The 11,654-nt window shown below is 43.7% G+C and overlaps 1 long non-coding RNA gene across 2 annotated transcripts in view; it reads left to right on the top strand.

Annotated features, from left to right (window-relative positions):
• Nucleotides 1-2,253: 2,253 nt before the first annotated feature.
• LOC138249143 (uncharacterized) overlaps nucleotides 2,254-11,654 on the top strand; it is a 129,483-nt gene continuing 120,082 nt past the window's right edge. For both annotated transcript variants that reach the window (XR_011194746.1, XR_011194747.1), the window contains exons 1-4: nucleotides 2,254-2,750; nucleotides 5,742-5,855; nucleotides 7,062-7,133; nucleotides 8,495-8,552. This is a non-coding gene — a long non-coding RNA (uncharacterized lncRNA). The remainder of the gene's footprint in view (nucleotides 2,751-5,741; nucleotides 5,856-7,061; nucleotides 7,134-8,494; nucleotides 8,553-11,654) is intronic.

Genomic DNA, 11,654 nt, shown 5'->3' with positions numbered 1-11,654 from the left:
TTTGAGGGACCAACTGTGCCATACAGGCCCTCTCAAGTGCAGCAAACCACTTTTAATGTGATCCCCCTCCTTGTAAGGGGGGACTATCTTATGCAGGTTTCTGGAATCTTGCTCTCTAACAGGATTGCTATCAAAAACACTGCTGCTGCCACCATGGGGAACTAACCCCAACCTCTGCCTTTCCCTTTCCACATCCAGAGATTCCCTGTCTAAGGCCAGCTGCTGCTGTTTAAGCTTCAGCCTGGCCTCTTCCAACCTCAGCTTTCTGAGTTCCCTTTCCATTAAGTTATCCTCAGGGTGGGAGGCTTGGGAATTGTGAGACACAGAAGAAATATGGGAATTGGCAGAGTTAGACCTGTCCCTAACTGGCTGGACTCTAGTAACCTAGCCTTTAGGAGTGAAAGGTGCCCTACTAATGTGTGACCCCATTCCACTACCAGTGTCACTAGATGGCCTGTTAGCTGGCAGGTCCTTGGAAGAACCCTCCCCAGCATCCTCAGGGGACTCCTCTGAGTCTTGCTGGGTACCCCCTTCCTCTACCTCCTGATCCTGGGATGGGACAGACTGGTTCTGGTCACTTTCTAGGAGAAGGCTAAGGAGAAGATCTTCGGTAGGATTCTTACACATTGCTAAACCTCTTTCAATGCAGAGACCCCTCAAACTTTTAAAGTTTAGATTCCCATATGTTGTCTGGACAACTGTGGGAGTAAGTTCTCCTGCAGACATGAAAGGGTTTAGGACAGAGAGAGAAAAAGGTTTTGAAACTTTTTAAAGAAAGGAAAAAACTTTTGAAAACTTTTGAAAGTTTTTAGAAACTTTTCAGAATTTGTTTTAGAAAGTTTTAGAGAAGAAAAGTTAACATGTTTAGGTTACTGTGTATATTCTGAAGTATTTGGTATATGTTTTTCTTATGAAAAGCACCAATGACAAAGTGGTAAAGCAGTTACAAGTACTGCCCGGACCCGAGAGTGTTGACCGGATCAACGCATTGCTCTCCTGCGGAGAGAAGAAACGTCACGCCCTGACCAGGTGAAAGGAGAAACGACGCAAGGATCCGCTCGTGAGTGGAATCAATGCATCGCAAGCCCCTTTTGATGCGCACTCACCCGTGCGGGGTTATTTTTGATGCACCCAAGGTACATTTTCATGCTAACAGGGTTAGTGTGTGTTTGATACTACTTAAAGACTCTTTTTGATTTTTAATTAATAACTTGACTTGTGTATTGTGGATTTTTGTCGTTTTGGTCTTGTTTTGTTTAGATAAATATTTCCTATTTTTCTAAACCTGTGTTGTGTCATTTTGTAGTGTTTTCGTTAAGTTACAGTGTATATTGGTACAAATACTTTACACCTAGCACTCTGAAGTTAAGCCTACTGTTCTGCAAAGCTACTAAGGGGGTAAGCAGGGGTTAGCTGAGGGTGATTCTCTTTTACCCTGACTAGACTGAGGGTCCTTGCTTGAACAGGGGGTAACCTGAATGTCAACCAAAGACCCCATTTCTAACACTAAACACGTATGTGGTGTACAGTGTATTGTGTATGTGCATGTGCTGTGTATGCTGTATGTCACAAATGCTGATGATGTTTTGCATCATCTACGTTATGTTCTCCTTTTTTCTATGTCTCCCATGCAGGTCAGCGTCCATCAGAAGAAAGGGTTATGGAGAGCCATCGCCAAACAAGTGCGGACCCTGGGGGTCCATAGCCGGCGGAGCACCCACTGTAGGAAGCAGTGGGAGAACCTGAGATGGTGGGCCCGGAAGACCGCAGCGGCCCAGTTGGGGACAGCCTCCCAACGAGGAAGGGGTGCCTGTCGGACCCTGACCTCCATAATGGCCCGCATATTGGCAGTGTCCTATCCAGAGTTGAATGGGTGCTTGAGGGCAGCATGGCAGCCACAAGGGAGTAAGTGCAGACTGTTAGGGGACATTTGTATGGTTTTCTACTGTGTCCCTTACTGATCTTAGGTACTGATGAGGTCTAATGGAATTAGAGTAATATACAGTCATGGTTGCCACTCCAATTGTGTTGCAGTGATGTACGTTAGCTTTGTAAAGCCATGCAAGCATTGATGTTGTGGCGCTGTATCAAATTATCAACTGCAATTAAGACAAACTTCAATGTTGAGGCATTCTATAACCTTCATTCTCTATCCCTGAGTCGACTTTACTCAGCCAGAGTTATCTTGTTAGCTCTGTATTTGGGTTATGACAAATGTGTGTAGTGTACATTGAAAGAGGATTCATTACAATATAAATGGACATCTGTACAAAATGTATTCCTCACATACCTGTCATATCGTTTGTGTATACAGTACCTCTGAAGTTAATTTTTGTTTCATTGTGTTATGATTGACATGTAGGTATGTTCATGAAGTAAATTAGTAGACATGCAAATACGACCAATGACAGGCATGTAAGATGTTCAGTATTGTTTCTTGGGTGAAGAGGTGAGGTAAAAGGTTATGTAGTTGGTTATGGCTACCTGAATTATGTTTATGGTAATTGTATTATAGCCATTATTTGTCACAGGCGAGATAAGTTGAGATCTTGTTGGTACGGGTACAAGATGGGTAGTTATCGACCCTTTTCTCCCTTGCTTTCTCTCCCAACCTCCTTCTCTCTCCACCTCTCTGTGTGCATTAGCATCATCTGGTAAAGGAGAAGGAGGACCAGTGACTAGGAAGGCTGCATCCCACAGGACCCAGGAGGCAGAGTCCACTGACGCTGAGGGGACCAGTGGGACGGAAGGTGAGGGGAGCACCATAGGGGACACTGGAGCAGCTACAAAATTATCTTCAGATTCCTTCTCCAAACTCGTAATGAGGGCTCTAGTGTTTATATAAAACCATCTACATTCACTCTTTACTCTCTTCAGAGGTATCAGTAGAGACCTTGCTGTCTGTAAAGCCATTTATACACCATATTCTGTCCAAAGACATGCCTTTGTGAACAGGTAGATTACTCACTAAACTTTTTTATACCCAACCAATAACCTCTGACAGACTTATTAGTAGAGAGGAAATGTTCTTATGGAAGTGAGCCTATGACTCTGTATGCAACTCCATTACAAACCTCTCATTTGAAATCGAACTTAACTATCCCTTATCTCCCCTCTGGTAAAACGGGTTGCACAGGGGATTGTGTTTGTCTGATGCTTTTTATACACACTATGTACACTATGTATAACTATGTCCACAGATATCAAACAACAGTTTGCTCTTTATAAAGGCATTGAGCAGTCAGGTTTAACTTAGAAGGCAATGTGTAAAGTATTTGTACAATAACTCATGCAATAACACAGTATAACACCACAAAAAAACGCCACACAGTTTTTAGAAACATATATAATATTTATCTGGTTAAATGCAGGTCAAAACTATCAAGATTTGATAAGTACATGTTAAAATATCACTTTAGAGAATGATAGAAAAGAGTCTTTAGTCTTTAAGAAGCAAAAAGTGTCTTTTGCAAGCACAAAGTACCTGGTTTGCGTTCAAATTCTCTGCAAGGGACTGCAGAGGAGGAGATGCGTGGATAGCGGGGAGGTGTCCATCGGTTTCTCCGGGCACATACAGACGATGCATCGATAATTTTCCACGCAGGGAAGGCTTTGTGTCGATTTCCGGCACGCTGACTTGGATCCTCTTCGGATAGCAGGGAATTCGGATGCCTGAGGAACAATGCAAAGAAATCCTGGGTGTGCAGGACGAAGTCACAGGGGCTGCGTCGATCTGGTGGGCAATGCGGGGAAATTTCTGTTGCACCGCAGGCGCTGCGTTGATTCTTCTCGCAGGATGTCGGGCTGTGTCGTTCTGGCTCGGCTATGCGTCGATCCAGTGGGCCATGCGTCAAAGTTCCAGTCGCAACGCTAGCACTGCATTGATCTCCTCTCGGGGAGCCATGCTGTGTCGTTCCGGTACGGCAGGCGGTGAGTTTCTCATCGTGATGCAGGCTGTGTGTCGTTTCTGGAAGGCTGTGCGTTCAATTTTCACCGCACAAGGAGTTCTTTGCAGGAGGAAGTCTTTTTGGCCTTGAGACTTCAAGGAACAGGAGGCAAGCTCTATCCAAGACCTTGGAGAGCACTTCCCAGCAGAGCCAGAGGGCAGCAAGGCAGCAGGGCAACAGCAGGGCAGCAGTCCTTTGCAGAAAAGTCCTTTGGGCAGCCAGGCACTTCCTCTTGGCAGGTTGCAGGTTCTGGTTCAGAGTTTCTTCACCAGTGGTATCTTGTCCAGAAGTGCCTGAGTTGGTAGGGTCAGAGGCCCTGTTTAAATACCCAAATGTGCCTTTGAAGTGGGGGAGACTTCAAAGAGTGGCTTAGAAGTGCACCAGGTCCCATTTCAGTTCTATCCTGTCTGCCAGAGTCCCAGTAGGGGGTCTGGCAGTCCATTGTGTGAGGGCAGGCCACTGTCCTTTCAAATGTGTCATGCCCTCCACCCTCCCAGCCCAGGAAGACCCATTCAGTATGCAGATCTTTGTTAGAGGCTTTTACAGATAACCTTTGGTCTCTTCACAAATATAAGTAGACAGCTTGCTCTTTAAAAAGTCATGTAGCTTTAGCTCTCAAAGGTCTTCTACACAAAACATTACCTCTCTTGAGCTATCACTTAGAGAGACTATTGTTCCAGGGCAATATGGGATAGGATCATAGGATCACTGTTTGACCTAACTGTACCATGTAGAATGTACAGTGTGCTGAAATATAATTGCACATGGCCTACCCATTCTGTCAGTGCTTATACAGAGACTGTCTATTCTGCTCATAGGAATAATTAGAAAGGGTGGTGTTACTGTACTGAATTAAACACCCTATACACTCAGAGAAAATATCTTTAGAGAGAGATGACTTTATCTGTAAAGCCTGTCACACCCAGCTCTCCGTGTGAAGAGATGTCTCATTAGAGAGGCTATGTTGTCATAATAGCAAAGAGGCAGTTAGCCTGTACACGCTTATAAGAAAAGGAATCCCTCTCTCCTAAAACTGAGGCATACAGAAGCTGTGGTATGTTAAGATGTGATAATAGAAGGTCTAGTTTTAGCATAGATCCTTCTACATATATTCTTTATCTGCTTCAGAAGTGTCAGTTGACAGATAGCAAACACCTTCTTCACTATGATAAAACATATGTTGTGACAAATGCCTTTATTACTGTAGCCCTTCACACTCACTCTTTAATCTAAACAGTACAGTGTGGACATGCCTTTTTGCAGGGATGAATAACTCACTAAACCTTTTACACCTAGACTATAACCTCTACAGATCGATTAGTTGAGATAGAATGTTCCGTTAAAAGTGAGGGATTCACTCTGTATAGATTTATATTACAAATTTCTGATTTTACATCAAACCTTATTATCCTTCATCTCCCCTTGGTAAAATATGGTATCACATAGGTTAATGTTTGTCTGAGGCCTTTTACAGATACTCATTACTCTTTCCAAAGATATTAATTGTTGGGAGTTTATAAAACCATGTTACACAGGAGGTCCTACCTTCTAGAGGTCTTGTACACAAATGAGTTAATCTCTGCTGAGCTATCACCTAGAGAAACTGCTGTTACAGGATGCTATGAAACAGGATCAGTGTTTGATGAAACTGCAGCATGCAGAAATATAGTATGTTTATATGTAGTAACACAGAGCCTAGATTTTCTATTAATCCTTCTACACACACAAATGTATTAGTAATAAGTATGTAAAAAGCTGAAATAAAATGTTACATATGCTTTATTTTCTCTGTAGGGCTTCCAGACACTTGAAGATGCAAAAGCAACAGCGGAAGACAAAGAAGATAAATCAACAGTACTACAAAGAAGTCTCCAAACATGAAAAAACAGCCAGAGAAAGAGAATGATGGTAACAGAAAATACAAATAAGAGCATCAAATCCTTTTTTTAAAAATAACATATGTAAACTTTCCTCAACAGGTGTGAGTAGAATGAAACATGTCTCAACAAAAAAACATATTATTCTTCAGAAAAGATAATGCCACAAAAAGGAGCCCAATGAGACAGATCTAAGAAAAAGAAATTTAAAGAACTTTATCAGAAGTTCTTTCATAGAAGAGTAGTGTCTAATATTATGAGAAACATGAAAACAATAAAAAACAAAATAACTTTGCAGAACCAGAAGGATGTTGCTAAGTCTCTATTTGACAAGGCTTTGGTATTAAAAAGAAAGCTATTTATTCTGATTTTGAAGAGAATGTGATGTTTAGATAAACTGAGTCATTTACTGAAGACAAAATGTCGCCAAAAGGTTCAAGTGAAAAAAAACCTTTGCAGTATTGTCCAGGAAGAGGGGGAACACACTTCCAGCACTAAGGCATTTTTTTAATAAGGAGAGTTATTTACAAGAAAATCAGTTAGTGTTTGCAATCGATAGGGATGGCCATGAATATGAAATCAAAGAAGGTACACCGATTGAAAAAGAAAAATTCGTCCCATATTTATACTTTTTTTGTGCCGCATTTGCGTAATTTTTTTATGCAAAAGTTATATTTTGTAAGTTTGCGCCACTTTTGCATCAAAAAAATGATGCAAATGCGGTGCAAAAAAAGTATAAATATGGACCTTACTTCCTAGAAATGTAGAAGAAGAAGTAACTCATGAAGCATTAGGTCAACATCCTCAAAATCCATTTTTTGAATGGAAATGTAGCAACATATGCAACATAAGACAACATTCTGTTGCCAAACTTTAGGCCTGATTAAGAGTTTGGCGGTCGGACTACCAGACCACCAAGGTGGCTGTCCCAAAAAGAGAGCAGAGTTGACGGTCTCCCACTCACTGTATTATAATGTTACAACTGGCCCAGCGGCGATGTACTTGATAGCGGTGGACCGGCAGGGGACGTGGTCATCAACACAAGATATATTTTTATATTTGTGTCAATGCAGATGTGAATATTTTGACCAAAAGGTACACATATGAATTACACATGTGTAAAAATACTTTCTGCATGTACCATTCCATTTCTAGAGACAGGGTCACATTTGCCCAGTACAGTCAATGGCAGAAAAATGCAAATTGTACTTACTTGTACAACTTTCCTTTTTTTCAGGGGCAAAGTTGCTGCCGTGAAGGGGGGACCCTAGACGAAGGAGCTCACTTTGGAGACTGAAGGGAATAAAAGGTAATGGGGGAGCACGCACACCATTTACTTTGATTCTACCATCTCGAAGCAGGTGGTCTCTCCTGCCATAGTTGGCTCAGCAGAACAGCACAGCAGTACCCTTGTCTATACTGCCCTGTGACAGCTGCTTTTCCCAGCTGCCATCAAAGCGGTTGGCGGATGGCTGGCAGTGTCAGTGTGTCTCTGGCAGTCTCTAGTTAAGCAAACTGCCAAAATCCTAATACGGCAGTTGGACCACCAACATGTGGGCAGTCGGACCGCAGCCGCCGCCAGGGCAGTCCCTGGACGGCCAAACTTGTAATCAGGCCCTTAGTCTCTTTTTAAACAAATACAGCAAAGTAACTGTGAAAGAAAACATGAAACTACTCCAAAGCTTTGATTCTTGTCGTGGTACGAGACTGACAAACCTTCAAGGACATTCATTAGCTTGTTTATCACGGCAGATTTGTGACAGTACTTTCCATCAAATACGAATACTGTCTGTGCACCACACTAAAAGGCGTAATCTTGTAAGAAGATTATATTTTGTAAAAAGTCCAGCTCTTGAGCTTCAAAAATTAAATGATGTGCTATTAAGAGGTACTCATTCTGAAGTCAATTCTGTAATAGATGACATTCAGATGCTAGTACAGTGTTTAAGAATTTTAAAAAAGGACATAAATGCATTTGCAAGAATAACTACAAAAATTCCAGATAAAGTGTGTGTTTGTTGAAGGCAAACTCACTACAAAAAACAGAACAGAGTGATCTGGCATAGTGGTTTAAACTTGCTCTTTGATTGCTTAAAATAGGTTTGACTTGTGCATAGCCCAGATTGTCAAGTATTGTATTGACAAACTGGATGGTAATAAATACCTGCTAGAGGTATTCATAACAAAGTGGAAATGTTTCCCACGCTGAGCTTCCAAATGTGAGTTTGTATGAGACTATTCTCATACAAACAGTATATCTCTTTCAAGCCACTGTTAGAATGGAGACTAAAATAAGAAGTTACCTCCTTCTAAACTTCTAAAAGGCCTAAAAGGTAAAGTTGTATATTTGCCTTTAAATATGAAGGCAAATATTGAAACTATACGGGTAGATCGAGAAGAAGACGAACCACAAGTGGTTCTAGTAAAGGGAGTACCTACTAAAGAGAAACAAATTGCCAGGGATATGTGAGCAGTGATAGGGTTAAAAGAACTCTGCAATTCCTTAAATTAGAAAAATGTGTTTTACAAAGATATTTATGTAGAAGAACATATTACTTGTCTTATAACAGAAAATTCCACATCAGCTGCTTCTGCTCAATTAAAAAAAGTAGATTTAAGCAAAGAAGAAGAAATATATGAACATTACAACATTCACCCTCTACATTTCAGAGATATGTGGACGATGCTTTAGAACTGTACCAAATGAAGCAAGAAAAAATGACAACCAGTAAGTGTGTGGGGGAAAAAAGCTTAGAAGCACAGAGTTTTTCCAATGTTGTTTCCTATAGGAGAAAGTGGTCATTATGATGAATGTCTACTACAGCTTCCTGCATCAGAATATAGATCCAGTATATTGTATTCTTCAGATCCCCACTTAAGACAAATCATACCATATATTTTCCACCTTTTGTTTGAGAGTGATCTTATGCTGAGGGCCATGCTAGGAGAACAGGGACACGTTTTAATGATATCACTGCTAGAGAGTTCTTGGAAAATGTACATGGTAAAGATTAATTTCTAGAAAGTAACTTGATGAATATGATGGCTTTCCAAAGTAGTACCCATAAATATTGCTTTTGTCACCACGGTGAGCTAAAGTGTATTTTATAGAATCTAGGAATACCTGCCTGGTTTGCTACGTTGAGCTGTGCAGAGTATACTAGGGATGATATTCAGGATTTTCCCAGGCAAGCTAATGCAAACATTCCAGGCATTGATTTTAAGTCTGTAGGTGAACTGTGTTCCATTGTCCTTGCAAATGTTTATAGATACTTCAAGCACAGATTAGAAGGTTGTAGACTTGTTCTGGAGAAAAGAATACCAAACTAAAGGAGCACCACACATACATATATTACCGTGGGTGAAAAATGCACCACGTTTTGGGCAAGGTACTGATGACTCAGTGTTATTCATTGAGTAATATGTAACTTGTGTCATTCTAAAAGAGTCTCAGAACAGAAGTCTTGGGCAACATGTCTTGCAACTCCAGTCCCATAAATGTGGCAAATATTGATAATGGAGATACAGGGCAAAAGGGAAATTCTTCACTAGGTATTGTTTTATATTCCCTAGGCCTGTAATCTCCAAAGGAAGGGTAAACATTTTGGCCCTCATTACAACCCTGGCGGTCAGTGTGAAAGCAGCAGTAAAACCGCCAACAGGCTGGCGGTAAAAAAAATGGAATCACGACCGCCAACATAGACAGCCACTTTAACACTCCGACCGCCACAGCGGTACAAACAAACAGCGAGGCGGTCACCGCCAACAGACAGGCGGAACGCCCACAGTATCATGAGAGGCCAATCCGCCACCTTTTCCGGGGCGGATTCCCCGCAAACAAAAACACAGCAGAAACCGGACTTGGAAGGGAAAAAGCTCACCTCTACACACCCCACGACGGACCAGGATGCCATGGAGCTGGAACTCCAAATTCTACCTGCCATTCTCTTCCTGCTCCTCTACCAGGAGCACGAACGCCGGCAGCGACGACCACGGTGAGTATTGCACCTACGAGACAGGGCAGTGGGGAGGGAAACGAGAGTTACACACCCACGCAACACGCAAAACCCCCACCCCCACCCTCACCCACTATAACACACACACAAATACATGTTGATACATAACATTTACACCCCCCAAACCCCCTTGGAAGGATGCAAGGACAAAAGGAAATGAGTTGAACGATTGTAGTGAGTAAAAATCCATTAGTCAAAAATATATATACACTATTAACAAATATATATACCAAGAATTCAAGCCCATGTACTGTACCTACATAGTCCGTAGACCACTGGGCCCAAAATGCATGGGCGAGGCCCACACAAGATACCCAATCAAAACGGAGAGAACACTGCAGGGGCATCAGATCGAAATAAAACAGGCACCTCAAGGGGAAGGGAAGGGGGCACCTCAGCCGGATGAGTGCATGACGCCATCTCCACGAGGGGGCACCATGCCCATTGATGTATCCTGGGGAGTGCAATGCCACAGGCTCACAAGTCTCTCCAGTGGGTGGTTTGCCCACTGCTTTATCCTGGGGAGTGCAAAGCCACAGTCTCACAAGTCTCTCCAGTGGATGGGTTGCCCACTGCTTTATCCTGGGGAGTGCAAAGCCACAGTCTCTCAAGTCTCTCCAGTGGGTGGGTTGCCCACTGCTTTATCCTGGGGAGTGCAAAGCCACAGTCTCACAAGTCTCTCCAGTGGATGGTTTGCCCACTGCTTTATCCTGGGGAGTGCAAAGCCAAAGTCTCACAAGTCTCTCCAGTGGGTGGGTTGCCCACTGCTTTATCCTGGGGAGTGCAAAGCCACAGTCTCTCAAGTCTCTCCAGTGGGTAGGTTGCCCACTGCTTTATCCTGGGGAGTGCAAAGCCACAGTATCACAAGTCTCTCCAGTGGGTGGGTTGCCCACTGCTTTATCCTGGGGAGTGCAAAGCCACAGTCTCACAAGTCTCTCCAGTGGGTGGTTTGCCCACTGCTTTATCCTGGGGAGTGCAAAGCCACAGTCTCTCAAGTGGATAACAGTTCTCCACTGGTTCTGGAGGGGGCTTTGTGCCCAGAGTGCTTCATCCTACCAAGGACAGAGGTAGTGGATGCCTTTCTCCACTGGTTCTGGAGGGGGCTTTGTGCCCAGAGTGCTACATCCTGCCAAGGATTGGGTGAGTGGATGCCTTTCTCCACTGGTTCTGGAGGGGGCTTTGTGCCTGCAGTGCTTCATCCTGCCAAGGACAGAGGTAGTGGATGCCTTTCTCCACTGGTTCTGGAGGGGGCTTTGTGCCCAGAGTGCTTCATCCTGCCAAGGATTGGGTGAGTGGATGCCTTTCTCCACTGGTTCTGGAGGGGGCTTTGTGCCCAGAGTGCTTCATCCTGCCAAAGACAGAGGTAGTGGATGCCTTTCTCCACTGGTTATGGAGGGGGCTTGGTGCCCAGAGTACTTCTTCCTGCCCAGGACAGAGGTAGTGGATGCCTTTCTCCACTGATTCTGGAGGGGGCTTTGTGCCCGGAGTGCTTCATCCTGCCAAGGACAGAGGTAGTGGATGCCTTTCTCCTTTGGTTCTGGAGGGGGCTTTGTGCCCGGAGTGCTTCATCCTGCCAAGGACAGAGGTAGTGGATGTGACACTCCACTGACGGTGGGCCTACATGGAAGCTGTCCAGGCCCCTGGAACTGACAACCAGCTTCGTACGACTGACCACTGGGGATGGTAGCCATGTTTGCGGTGGTGCCACTGGCACATGATGTGGCGTGGCCGCTGGCGGTGCTTGCGGTGGCCTCAGTAGCAGCGGTGCTTGCGGCGGCATCGGTAGCGGCGGTGCTTGCGGTGCTCATTGGCCA

The sequence above is a fragment of the Pleurodeles waltl genome, chromosome 8 (assembly GCF_031143425.1).
Source record: "Pleurodeles waltl isolate 20211129_DDA chromosome 8, aPleWal1.hap1.20221129, whole genome shotgun sequence".
NCBI lineage: Eukaryota > Metazoa > Chordata > Amphibia > Caudata > Salamandridae > Pleurodeles > Pleurodeles waltl.
Note: the sequence above shows the minus strand (reverse complement) of the source record. Positions and strands in the feature narration are given on the sequence as shown.